We start from the raw sequence: 15,521 nt of genomic DNA on the forward strand, positions 1-15,521 counted from the left end.
AATTTTCTAACAGAATTAAATAAGGAATAATTTACTATGTTGCTGTAATATGTAGCATCCATTTATAAAAACTAATTCCCCCACGCCATGATATGAAAAACACCCCCAAACCATAACAAATCTTCCTCCAAATTTTTACAGTTCCGCAAACAGTTTTTGATTTACTTAGTCACTTTTATTTCGCCATTTTTTCCATCAAAATTATGTAGATTAAATTTAGATTCCTAACTTAATGTCATGGTTTTAATTTTATCCGCTGGCATTTATATCCATCTCTTGCTTGTCTTGAATCGTTTTTGATATGTTGGGATGTCAATAACGTTTTTTAATAGAACGCGCGAGTATAAACCGATATTATTTAAATAGTTCTTAATAGTGGAATGAAAATACTGAACATTCTTGCATACATGATAAAGAATTATTGGCAGACATTTTCTTATTTATAAAAATTATATTTTTTCTTGTCAGATAGTTTGGTCTTTCGTTTCCACGTAAGTGATTTGTGATGCCATAATTTTCATGTATTTCTTTTATAATTTTTTGGGCAGTAAAGAATGGAATTTCTAGATATCTTGAACTGCTTCTCACTGATTTTCTGGCCTTTTCCATGTTTTCACTTTTAATTTGATCAGAATAATGTTTGCCTATGATATTGTTTCGAACGATGTTTCCATTTCGGTGTCCAAAATGAAAATGCGCAGAAGGGTATGAATAGAAACGAGTTGACGCATGCTTCTCTGGGACACACAGCCGCACAACATTTCCCTTCATTATTTACTGCTATTGTTTATAAACATACTCGTTGAAATAGCCCCAACCTTTCTCATTAATAGTTATGGTTAATTATATATAAATAACTAGTAGTTTTCTTTTAGATTTTCTATTAAACAGTTAATTGCCCACATATGTTTACTGACGAAAACGTCCTTTTAAATAAAATTCACAAATTATTTTTACCACAAAGAATGTATATATATTAAACGTGGGTATTAGAAGCTTTTAAATATAATATATTGCTATTGGTAACAATTTGCATACATTTATGTTTATTAATAAAACTATCGATGAACACTTTTTTTTACAGACCGTGTATATATGTATATATATATATATATATATATATATATATATATATATATATATGTGTGTGTGTGTGTGTGTGTGTGTGTGTGTGTGTGTGCGGAGGATAATAACCGAACATTTTACTCCTATATTTGTAATGGCCTTTTGCATAACTTGTAAATGTAACTTAAGTTTAATACGCGCAAAAAATAATTCAAAATGTAATTTTTAATTACAAGAGATATGGTTCTCGAATGATGCAATCCACAATTGTCTTTGGTAAGAAACTAAATACCCTCTCATTAAGCTACCATTGTGTCCCACTTCGCCCTCGTGGGCGGGCTGGTGAATATACATAGAAATAATTTGACCTGATCAAGTTTTCAATGACCGAAATTCTGTTTCATGTGTCTTTAAAAATAATGAGTAAGTTAAATAGCTTAGTATATATATATATATATATATATATATATATATATATGTGTGTGTGTGTGTGTGTGTTAGTGTGGTTGTGTGTGTGTGTGTGGTTATGTATTGGTGCTGCATTCAGCCGTTAAAACACTGTTTAGGGTGAGGAAGAAAGAGAAAGGAAGGAAAAAAGCATACCATGTGCTTTTACGAGAATTTCAGCTGACACCAGCAGTGAAGATCTCGTTACATACGGTTTTTTTTTTGGGGGGGGGGGTGATTTTCGAATCTGACACAAATAACAAATGGCTGCAATTTTTTACTAAAACAACAGAACAGCATTGAGGTTATTTGGGCCTCGTGACACGACGACCTTGTTCAGATTCCCGTTCTTGTGGTGGGGCAGAGGTGTTTTGTTTCTTCACCAAAATTGCTGCGTTGCCCGATGGTAACCTAACCACCGCAGGTCCCTTTTTGCACACCATGTTGCTTTAAACAAATTGTCCCAGGCTTTCTTTTTTGTTGCTTGCATAATATGCATAATTGTTTAAACATGAAAAAGTGGTTCATTTCCCCGTATAAATTTTATTATGTTAGGATATAATTGCAATATGTGTAAATTAACGAACAAAATTAATCAAACAATCAACGCAGAGTTAAGGCAAAAAAGGAAATGCAAAGACGTTACTGGCAAACATTACAGGCAAAAGGTAAACGGGAAATGCTCAACGTGTTAATGGAAAGTAGGTAAGAATTGGAAACAACGGACAGAAAATTAACGTGAAATCTTACAAAGTACGAAGCAAAAGTAAAAGAACGCATACCAAGCAAATGAAAACTGAAAAAAAAAATATATGCTGTAAAAAAGAACGGATGAATGCAATCTGCAAAAATAAAGAAAGACATTTTTTTAAATAAACAATAGATTAAAGAACAATAAGGAACAAAAATAGAACAGCATAAAAAAATTATATCAAAGGAACCCCCTAATCTGTTCAATAACGTTCGAAGAGCGTCGTTTCATTTCTGTAAGAATTCTGGCCTGCTTTTTAGCTAATTACAATATAGTCATCATCAAGTCCAATGTAAACTAGTTCTAATCGAACCATTCTCATAAATAATATAATTATACAAAATTTCCACCACAAATGATTACTACGCGTCTTTCCCAATGACTACAACATACACATTAACCCTTATCCTCGAATGGCATCCTTTACTAAATATGTGGCAACTCATTTGTAAAAAAATCGTGATAACGGTTTATTTTGTGTCAAACATTATATTAAAACATAACATTGGACTTTTCTTTTTTATTATTATTCTAGAAAATACGTAACGAGTTAACCCTTTTCACTTGCTGCGGTTCAACACATTTATCGATGACGTCTGGAGGAATTGATCGAGCGATTTTTCTGATTTCTTTTCTGATGGCGGTTTGTCAGTTTCAAGATGATACTCGGCTTCCATACATGACTGTTTATTTGAGTTATGCAAAGATCTGAGAGGTTACAATCTAGGCTGTGGGAGGCACACAAAAGACATCAGCCTTGCAATTGACTAAGAAGTTATCTTTCAATCAATTCTGAAACTGGCTTAATATAATAAACGTTGCTTCATCTTGTTGTAACTAGAACAATCGGTACAACGTCTACAGACCTTTCTTGAGCATAGTGTTACGAATTCTACCGAAACGCAACTTATTTCGATACACAATTTGTTTGTTGCGTAATAATTTCTAGACTTGTCACCGTAAGATTTTTATTTTATTTAGCTTTCTTAATGATATTCCTTTCTATCAAAAGATTATTTTTTTAAATAAACTTTTAAAAGTTAAATTAAATTATCGCGACATCGTTTCGTCGTTGAATTCTGATTTGCTCCAAGTTGTTAGAAAATTCTAATTCATTTTAAAAGCGTAATCTTGTTATTTGATCTCGATTGATGTGAAAGGCTTCAAGAACATTCGGTCTTTTAACACTTGATTCTTTGCTAGAAGTTTTAATGTCGAAATCACTTTCTATTTGGCGGTTCAAAAGCTCCAATATTTCGTTCAAATTTCTAACGATCATCGATTGCAAGAAATATCAAAATAGGTGATCGATTTTCAAAAAAGATGAGAATGTATCCAATCATAACTCATAATGTCCTAATTAAGCTTTTTTTAAAAGGCGTATTTAAAGGGTTATGATAGAACCTTTGGTTTCAATCATTTATCTATATATCCATAAAAGTGAAAATGTGTGTGAGGACAATTCATAACGTATATATTAAATGAATTTTTGATATACAGACTTGGAATCTGGTATCTAGGTTATTCAGACATGTCTAAAACTTTTTAATCGGTTTTAATCCGGAGGAAAAGGGTTGCTTAGAGGTTAAAATTGAACAATAGCTACTTAGGAGTCATCGGATTTTTATCTGTCTGTCAAGTGTTTTACCAGGTTCGAATACGCTTTTAAAAGACGTGAAAAGCTCGCATAATGGTTATCGTACTGGACTCACTGTATCAAGGTATTTGTTTCGATCTCAGCTCGAGTATTTTATTTTTACTCACAAGAAATTAATTGTTTAGAAAAGCATGATACTCGCATGCACATGTCTTAGTTTTTTCCCCGTTTTTTATAACGTGCAACGCCGCGTAAATCTTCTATTATATATATATATATATATATATATATATATATATATATACATATATATATATGTAAGTAAGAATGTGTGTATTTTTTTATTTCATTTTTAAAAAAAGAAAGTTTACCTTACGTTTAATACCTACTATATTTATGTTTATAATACATTAATAAATAAGACTCCTGCATGAATTAAACTATAATATTTATGCGTATTTTACGACCGGACAACGCCGGGCGGCCTGCTAGTAGTAAATAAAAGAAATAACAACGTTTAAATCATGAAGGGGCAAAAGTATACAAGTAGACAAAGCCCTTCATAAAAAGATATAAGCCTACATTTATGTCTTTGGATTTTGCGTTATACTTTTTTAACGCATCGGGAAACATTTCTTACTGTGGTGAATTATTTAAGTTATTCAATAATAGCAAGGAGACTCCATATTGAATGATGATCATAATATTTTAGACATCCATATTTTCATTGCCATTGAAATCGTTAAATCGCACATTTTTTAATCAAACGATTGACTGCATGCTCTAGATGGGGATACATCGCGGTGCACTGGATGTAAGCTTCACATGCTCATCCTTAGCACTTAGTCCACAATATATTGGAGTCTACATTGCACTGGAGAGAGTTTACTTTTGATCTTATAAAAGTGTTTTTTATATACAATACCTTGAATTAAAGTTTAAAATGCAAAAATCAAGTATCATGCATCAATTGGTTATAAGCAGAGACATTTATTTCGAATGCGTCCCTGTTATATCAAAGATCCTAATGTTGGTTTTATATGTCTAATCTTAATGCTTATGCAATAAGACTTGCTTAAATTTACGCTTAAAATGGAGAAGTCAAGTATCATGGTGCAATTGTGTTTTAAACAGAAGCATTCATTTCGAACGTACCCTTGTCATATCATAAAAACATACTGTTAGTTTTATATGTCGGAACTTTCGGCTTGTGTGGTAATAAACTTTCTTAAATGCACTTGTGATGTTAGGCTGTATAAGATGTTTACTTTAATCAACATCGCCTGTTCCTTCTTTCATCGGATTATTTCGATTATCGATATTTATCGAAGAGAATCCGATAGAAAACCTCTCTAAGAATACTGTCAGTCATTGAAATTACCTTGGTGTGAAATTTCATAAAATCGACCTAGCCTTTTTTCAGTCCATAGGAAACGATCTCAAAAATAACACATGACACGCATAACAATACATTCACAGACACACAGATAAAAGTTCCTGTATGTGAGAGTCGAGACGAGGCAATATCGTTTACAATTTGTATATTTCTAAATAAGCGATCTTATATATTGCTTTTATGGTTTTTCAATTTTGTAATGTTTTTTTTTAAGTTAGGGTTTCTTTAAAAAATTCATGATTTTCTCCGTTGTTTTTGCTGGAACATGTAATTTTCATATTGCATATGCAAAGACCTGTTGTGCAGTTGACCAACTTTGCAATTCAAATAATTTAGTACAAATATTTCGGCACTTTCAGGAATTACATGCATACTCAATTGCATTTGATTCTACATTCCCATAAATTCTTTGTTAGGAAATAATTATTAACATCAACGATATTTATCTCGCTTCTACTGCAGGATGATGTGAAATAAGTGTCGAAAAGTTGGATGTGCAGAACTAACACCCTAGAGTAAGAGGACTCTGGCTTGCACAAAATGTCTGGGGAAACCTCGACGACATTCTTAGGTAGGTGGCGCTTCATCCAATTAACAATGAACTAAATCCTTCGCAAAGAAAGGAAACAAAGCCTGGAAGTTGGTGTGCTTCATAGAACTGCACAGGATCAAAGCCACAACTTAGCTAATAAGAGAAACGGACATCTCAACAATTGCAGACGCTGTTGATTTAGGGCCAAGAGACCCTCATACTAGTCGAAATGAAGCAGAGCACAGACGCGCGTATGCAAATACAGGTCCGGATGCAAACTGACGTCACAGTGGGAAAAAGGAAAAATAATATTTTTAAAAAAAATTGTGCACGGACAGAAAAGTACGTTTGATAGCATGTTCGAAACGACGTAGGGGAGGACAAAGGCCAGGGAGATGAAACACAATTGCATTTTATTCGCGAAATTAACCGGAAATAAATGTCGTTCTTACAAAATAAATGGAGTTGCGTTATTACTTGTATTATGTTCCTTGCGACGTAGACTGCATACAACGTGTTGGGTTCCGGATGTGTACATGTTAGAACATGTGTAAACGTATGCACGTTACAAAAAGTCTATCTGATATTGGCTTCGATTTTTAATAGCAGGGATATATTTTCTATGATATTTTTTTATTTACAACGCCACCACTTATCAAGGCCCGGAGGTCACTCGAGAATAAAGGTTAATGAGTGTACAGTGGTCAAAAACATGTCGTAATAATCGTTAGTAGTAGGAATTTGGTAAACTGGATTAATTGACGTTCACGTTGGGCTTGAAGACAACCATTTTTAGTTGAAAAACAGGAAACGGAACAGTGTTCCACAGGCTTACAGTTCTAAGAAAAAAGCTTTGTTCATGGAATTTACGTTAAGGTTAAGGCGTAAAGAGCGGGGCAAATTATTGATAGTGGTTTCAGCTTTACGATTGTTTTTCGTGAAAGTCAAGATGGGGGAGGACATAGATTGGAGCTCAGACGAACACTTGCTACAAAAATAAGGATAAAGAAGAAACAGGTTCGCAACGTCTCTTCTGTGGGAAAGAGGTTACAGGGAAAAGAAAACGGCGTCCCTCTATTAGGCTACGAAGTATATCTTGAACTCTATCAAGGCAAGATACTTGTAGACTCCTGTCTAAATGTGTCAAGAGTACTCCATTCTTGGACTTACTTGGCTTTTATATAGGTAGAGAATTGCATCCGCAGTGTACAAGAAGGTTTACTTCAATTTGAGCGCGAAGTTTCATTGCGGAATTAATAATATTCTATCATTTTATGAGTTTAATTGTCTCATCTTCTTTATCTTATTTTATAAGTTGAAACTTGTGCAACATTGTATCTTAACAATGCAATCTGATAACATTAATTGATCAAAGTTTCCATGTGTTTACATAGAAAATGTTTGAGTTAGATGTAAGCTGTCCTCTGTACCCATGTATAAGTCTAGTCTAAGAATGTTAAGATAATTAAGCAGCAAAATCCCACCCTTCACTGATGATCTGCCTCTATGACAGGAGGCTTTCTATTCTAATAGCTCTCAAACTGCTACATTGGAATGTCGTCCCTATTCCAGCTTCTCTGTAATAACATGCAGAAATTAAAATATAAATCGAACAACATACAGCTTTCCAACTCCCAACATAGTTCCCCGTAGATATGGTCTTTAACAGTAGCCCATTATGCCAAAGTGACAAAATGCTTGGGGATCATACAACTCGCGTGTTCGTATCCACACATAAGAAAGTAAATCTGTATAAATTAGCATGGCAAGAATTATTTGATATTGTTTATTTCTTTGTTGAACAGCATTCATGATGTTTTTTTTTTTACTGGCGTTCGTTTTCCCGATATCGTTCTTATTAAGAATTATTTCTAGAAAGATATCTATGACTTACATGGGGGGAACGACGACGTGAAGGTTGCCATCATCGTTAAGTAACAGTATTCGAACTAGGTACATCGATGTTGTCAGCCTATATCGTTAACCACTAAGCCACGGTCACCTCTCTGATTCTGCTGTTGGTTTCTTAGATTATATTATGTTCTTACATGAATGATCACGTGAACATTGCCAACATCTATATTTGAAATTCGTGCTGCCGAACTAACTGGATTCGAAAAGAGAGATCGTTTATCTGCGTCGTTATTACTTCATCACTGCGGACAATTATTTGACATGTGGAACTGTGAAATGTGCTCATATTTTAAGAGCATGTTTTACGTACGTTTTTTTTTTTGCAAGGTGGTCACCACTTATCAAGGCCCGTATTCCGCTCAGGGATGAGGGTTATTGTAAGTACAATACGTTAGTGTGGGGATTTAATAAAGTGTCTACTTAAGGGGCGGTTCATCAAGAATTTGTTTACGTTGGACTTGAAGACATCCAGGTTGTAGTCAGGTGGGAAGCAGGCAGACGGAACAGAGTTCCACAGGCGTGCACTTCTAAGAAAGAATCTTTGTTCATGGAATCTACGTTTTGATTTAGGCATAGATAAAGAGTGGGGAAAGTTTTTGACAGTGGATTCAGCTAGACGAGTATTTTTCGTAAAATATTGACGAGGGGGGACCAGAGATTGGAGTTCAGGCGAGCACCTGCCATGGAAATAACGATAAAACAAAGATAGGCTTGCAACGTCTCTTCTGTGGGAGAGAGGTTGCAGGGTAGAGAAAAGGGTATCCCCCACTAAGCCACGAAGTCTATTTCGTACTCTGTCGAGGCAGGATAGGCTGTTTTTTAGCAGCTCCTGTCCAGATATGGCAGCAGTATTCCGTCCTTGGACGTACTTGGTAATTGAACTACTATTTATACATTTTAGTTACAATTAACTGAAAAAGAAATTAAGATACCTTGAAGTATCCGGACTATTGTCCTCCTCTTAACTATTGCGTTCTATACTTCAAAAGACTTACGGTATTTAGAATCTCTTAACTTAAATACACCGACTGTAGCAGCAAAACCCTTACCCTTCTACTGTATATATCTCCCTACTTTAAAAAAAATCACCTCTAAGAGTTTCTTTGTTTGAACTGCCTGAAATTTCCCTTGATCAGTTTTCACTGAATAAATAAATTAAATAAATTTAAATGTAATGTGGATTAACATCTTGCTGCAAATCCCCCCCAATTAACCTGGCTCCAAATCACAATATTCACTTAAGTTCAAGATGCAATATAGCTCGTTAACGGTAATTAACAGTGAACTGCAATGGGAAGTTAATAGACAGCGTTTATTTTCGTAATACAGAATCCAACTGACAAACAAAGTAGATACTCAACGTGAAGAGCTATAATGCAACTAGTATTATTATTTTTACATTGAACTTCAATTTTATATTCCCGATAAGCATTCATTAATTTATCCATATTAATCAGTTACTCGTCTTATTGACATTGATTCCCCCGATATCTTTCTGGTTAGAATTTTTCCTAGAAAAACAGTGAATACTTATGGGAGAGATACCATGTGAAGTTTCCAGCATCATACGTGAAAGTATTCATTTGGCACGAACTGGATTCGAACGTAGAGAGCATATGTCGCCAATTCCTGTCTTCAGGTACGTTATAAAAATATACAACTAAGACAATAATAGGTTTAAGGGTCCCAAATTTGATACTACAATTTCCCACAAGAACCCCTGGCGCAGCGGATAAAAATACCAGGTTTCATTATTTTTAAGTGACGGTCTTCTTGCGATGAATGTTTATACTTCTAAGAATCGAATTACAATTTATTTAAGCACCTCGGTCATAGACCATTAATAAAAAAAATATGCACAATCAATCCAAATCAAACCTCGGTCATAGACCATTAATAAAAAAAATATGCACAATCAATCCAAATCAAACCTCGGTCATAGACCATTAATAAAAAAAATATGCACAATCAATCCAAATCAAACCTCGGTCATAGACCATTAATAAAAAAAATATGCACAATCAATCCAAATCAAACCTCGGTCATAGACCATTAATAAAAAAAATATGCACAATCAATCCAAATCAAACCTCGGTCATAGACCATTAATAAAAAAAATATGCACAATCAATCCAAATCAAACCTCGGTCATAGACCATTAATAAAAAAAATATGCACAATCAATCCAAATCAAACCTCGGTCATAGACCATTAATAAAAAAAATATGCACAATCAATCCAAATCAAACCTCGGTCATAGACCATTAATAAAAAAAATATGCACAATCAATCCAAATCAAACCTCGGTCATAGACCATTAATAAAAAAAATATGCACAATCAATCCAAATCTAAAAACAAACCTTGAAATCATTTTTAAAAAAAAGATCAAAATGACCAGCTAAGAATAGTCATCATTTATAATAATTTCAAATCAAATTTCAGGTTTCTATGTTTAATAACTGTATCTATCGTGGGGGGGGGCGGTGTTACCCGGTCGTAAAATACGTTCAAAAATGGTATTTTTATTCAATTATTTATTGCGGACTATTATCCTCATCTGTGTATTTTTTGGGTTTTTTAGTTGTTGTTTCACGACTTTTCGGCCTTCGTTAGGTTGTACCCGCGACGGGATAGGAACTTCGAATATACTGCATTCTCAGCAATTACTACCTTCCATAGTTGTTTTTCGTCTCACCACGTTTTAGCCAACTAAGCCTCTGACCCGATTTGGGTAGGATCGAAACCACTATCTTCAGACAATGCTCACCTGGAACTGTAGAGATTCAACATCTTTATTCACTGCAATTTGGAGATTCGGAGTTCCTGTCGCGACGCGGTTATCACCCGAGGAAGGCCGGAGTAATAGTTGGCCGAATCATCGTGAAATAACAACTAAAAAAAAAAAACAAAACGAGGAGAATAATCTCTCTTTATTTTACATGGGGGTCACCGCTTATTAAGGCCCAGGGGCCACTCGAGGATAAGGGTTAATAAGTATACATTAGTAATTGTGATTTTAGCGTAGTAAACATTAGTGGGAATTTTGTGAATTGGATTACTTAGGGGGGCGGTTCAATAAGAACTTGTTCACGTTGTACTTGAAGACAATCAGATTATAGTCAGCTGGAAAGCAGACAAACGGAATAGAGTTTCACGGGCGAGCAGTTCTAAGAAAGAAGCCCTGTTCATGGAATCTACGTTTAGATGTAGGCACGGATAAAGAGTGTGGGTAATTGTTGGTAGACGAGTGTTTTTCGTGAAAGTCTGGCGAGGGGGGACCAGAGATCGAAGTTTAGATGAGCACTTGCCATGAAAATAACGATAAAGCAGGGACAGGATCGCTACGTCTCTTCTGTGGGAAAGAGGTTGCAGAGAAGAGAAAAGGGCATCCCTCACTAAGCTACGAAGTCTATTTTGAACTTTGTCAAGACAGGATAAGCTGCTTCTAGCAGCTCCAGCCCAGATGTGGCAACAGTCCACCATCGTTTGCCGAACCTGGCTTTTATATAGGTAGAGAACTGCATCAGGAGTGAGATATCTACTCGAGCAATCTTATATAAATTAGTGAATAATTAATACTTAACATTCCAATTAATTAAATAATATATTTTAATTTATCCAGATTTCGTATATATAATTATAGAGTCGTGATTAAAAAAGGTTTTAAAAATAGTACTCGGTTGCCATCAGCTAGAATCGAAACTAAAAGCAAAACTGCGGCTTATAAAGCTGATGACATTACAACCGTTCCAACGTAACACGTATATGAACTGATTAAAAATTAAAAATAAACTAAGATGAATGTACAAAATGTATAACGATTTTTCTTTTCAATTTTTACCCATTTTTGGCCTTTTAAAAACTATTTTAACCGATTAAAGACCCATAAAAGAACGGTTCATAAAATATCCAATCATTTGAGGCAATTAGCACGGCTCTACGACTTTTACTTTCAGTAGAGATAGAGTTTGAAAATATGGAGACAACCAGACAGACAGACATATAACCTTTTATAAGTTAGATTACGATTGAACATTGATTTGTCATGTGGTAGATTTTTGAAAATATGGAGACAACCAGACAAACAGGCAGACAGACATATAACCTTTTATAAGTTAGATTACGATTGAACATTGATTTGTCATGTGGTAGATTTTTGAAAATATGGAGACAACCAGACAAACAGACAGACAGACATATAACCTTTTATAAGTTAGATTACGATTGAACATTGATTTGTCATGTGGTAGATTTTTGAAAATATGGAGACAACCAGACAAACAGACAGACAGACATATAACCTTTTATAAGTTAGATTACGATTGAACATTGATTTGTCATGTGGTAGATTTTTGGAAATATGGAGACAACCAGACAAACAGACAGACAGACATATAACCTTTTATAAGTTAGATTACGATTGTCCATTGATTTGTCATGTGGTAGATTTTTGAAAATATGGAGACAACCAGACAAACAGACAGACAGACATATAACCTATAAAAGGTTATATGTCTGTCTGTTTGTCTGGTTGTCTCCATATTTTCAAAAATCTACCACATGATAAATCAATGGACAATCGTAATCTAACTTATAGTTAGATTACGATTGAACATTGATTTGTCATGTGGTAGATTTTTGAAAATATGGAGACAAACAGACAAACAGACAGACAGACATACAACCTTTTATAAGTATACGATTGTCCATTGATTTGTCATGTGGTAGATTTTACCATTTCATTTACTTTTAAATGTCTACACCGTTCAGTGCCAGATTCTCATATCTTCGTTTTCCAGGAAAATGTAAACCCCTTTTCCCGCTCCTCTGGCACGTGATTTTGTTCATCCAATCAAGCATTAGCAGATCTATTCGTACTTAATCTAAGAGTGCTGTTTCAGAAGAAAAGTTACTTATTTTTTGCCCCACAAAGCTATGAAGATTCGTGTAGTATAATTAAAACGAGCAACGTTTTGTGCTGCAAAATTTATACCAAGTAACCACTATTCTTGCTATACATTTGCCATGAATTGAATGACACATCTCTGCTTCTGATGCACGTCTATGACAAGGGGGTGTTTTCTTTGAATGCTACACCATCAATATCTGCAACAGAAACTTTAAGATGATGAATGACTAAATTCAGGCAACAAACGTAATATGCAATGCCCTTTGATCCATTCAAGTGCAAATAAAAATAGGAGGCATTACTTTTATAACACCCTCATAACTTACCATAGTGTTGTTAGCAGACATTTTTCACATATCTATCTGTAGCCTCTTATTTTATTGTGCTCTTTGTTGGCTATATACCTATTTTCATGGAAAATCTTCGAGTTTGCTTCAATTTCTGCCATTAACTAAAAGACTGTTCGAACGTATGTTCATAACACATTTGTCTGTAGGTTTAAAAATAATTAGTTATAATTTGTTTTTACATTATATTCTATCGTGTATATATATATATATATACATATATATAAACATATATATATATACATATATATATATATATATATATTAAATACCAAAAATTGAAGCCAACTCGAACAGTTTCCATGGAAATATGTATACAGTAAAGAGTGCAAAAAATAAAAGGTGACAGACGGATATGTGAAAAATGTATGCTAACAACACTCTGTTAAATGGATATAGTTAAGAAAAATGATCTTAAAGTATATATATATATATATATATATATATATATATATATATATATATATATATAAATGTACAGGCGGTCGGGTTTCAATCTTGGTATGATGTAGTTGCCGGTCTAGCCGCACTGATGAGCTGCTGTGAAACAGTACTGCATGTATATATATATATATATTTGAAAAATATATCATATATATATATTTTTTAATAAGGGGATACACACACAAATATATATATAAGATATAACTTCTTTTTATCAACATTTTGTCACCATATCAGTTCTATTCTTAAAAAAAAAAGAATATATCCAACGTTTTTGCCCGGGAAACACATATTTGTCTCTGATGAGTTGTTTAGTGGACTATCGTCGTTAACGAGCAACCACATCATGTATTACGTACTGCATGAACATATGAATAAAATATGAATATTATATCTTTTGTTTCTGGAGCTATAACTAAGAATACACACACACACACACACACACACACATATATATATATATATATATATATATATATATATGTGTGTGTGTCTGTGTGTGTGTGTGTAAAATTTTAAAATTATATTACATTTGCTTGCATATTGCCTTCGAGGTACGGGTGAATGAGAATGGAGAGATGCCTATTTTGGTTTCGATTCTAGCTGATGGCACTGACGTCATATATATTTATTTTTTTTAGTTTTGACCTCACTACAATATGTTAGGTTTAATATAATCATCGACAGAAAATTGTCTCTATAATAATGCATACGTAATCTCATGAATTAAAATATCATGTATAAGCGTATTTCACGAACTGGCAAAGCCGGGCGACTTATTAATACACATGTGTGTGTATGTGTACGTGTGTGTTAGTGCGTGTGTGTGTGAGAGAGAGAGAAAGAGAGAGGGGGGACATTTCTCAACGTATTTACTCAACGAGTATTGTATCTACGGACTGTAAATCTGGTATACAGATTATTCAGACACTTTGAAAACCTTGTAATCGGTTTTCCTCCGGAAGTAACTGCTAAAGGGGTCCAAATTTAAAAAAAATGTAGTCATTCGACTTTTATTCGTTTGTCAACTCTTTCACAAGGTTAGAAAACGGTTATTAAGGATCATGGAAAGCTGGTGGAAAGGTTATCGTGCTTGACTCACTGTCTTTAGGTTTTGGTTTCGATCTCAGTTCGAGTATTTTTTCACTGGCAAGACATGAAATGTCTAGAAAAACAAACACAATACTCGCATGGACAAGTCTTAGTTTGTTTTCGTTTTTATTTGTTTACTTAATTTTTTTTTTTTTTAAAGAAATGTAACGTTAAGTTTAATACCAGGCAATGCCGGAATGCCGGATTCATCTAATATATATATATATATATATATATATATATATATATATATATATATATATATATATATATGTGTGTGTGTGTGTGTGTGTGTGTGTGTGTGTGTGTGTGTGTGTGTATAAATATTTCTGTTAAATATTCAACTCAGCGTTGACAGATATTTTAGGCAGTGTTTCTATCTTTACAGACGATTGCAATTTTTTTCTTGCAAATGATAATATAGAACCGTTAAATGCAGCATTTGAAAATGTGTTTATTTGAACGCGTGATTTTTTTTTTCGATTCCGCACCCATTTTTAGCTGAGTTTATATTATGCATTTTAACGTCGATTCAGATTTGAACGGCATAAAAACAGAAGTAAATATGCCGAGTTGTGCGAAATCGTTTTCGTCGACGAAGTCAGTTTAACTTTTGCATCGTAATTTAATTCCTAAAATATCTCGGAAGCCACAACCGCGTTTTTACAGTCGTGTCAGCTGAAATACTGTTTGGAATTGGGACGACGTCATCATGAAATCGAAACGGGGAATATGGTCTGAGACAAAACCTCTTTGTTCTACGCGTTCTTTACTTATCGGGGTTTCTTGGTGTTTTTTTTTTCTTTTTCTTTTTCTCGTCGTTCCGTCTTTTTCTCGTTTTTTTTCTTTAAATATTTCTTCGTCCGTGCTTCTTTTCTTGTATCAGATATGATTACTCTCTCTCTCTCTTTCGTTTTTTTTTATCTCGTAACCACCACAACGCCAATTTCCACCGAAACGTTCCCCCGCTTTTTTTTCTCCTTTCTTCTTCTTTTTCTCGATTTTTTAAAAATCTTCTTTATTTT

General features: G+C 34.0%; 1 long non-coding RNA gene across 1 annotated transcript in view; it reads left to right on the forward strand.

Moving 5' to 3' along the window:
• Positions 1-15,521, forward strand: part of LOC145278090 (uncharacterized) — a 1,008,060-nt gene that overhangs the window by 781,162 nt on the left and 211,377 nt on the right. The gene's annotated exons all lie outside the window — the stretch shown is intronic.

The sequence above is a fragment of the Euprymna scolopes genome, chromosome 6, assembly GCF_053919585.1.
Source record: "Euprymna scolopes isolate OS-2025 chromosome 6, ASM5391958v1, whole genome shotgun sequence".
NCBI lineage: Eukaryota > Metazoa > Mollusca > Cephalopoda > Sepiida > Sepiolidae > Euprymna > Euprymna scolopes.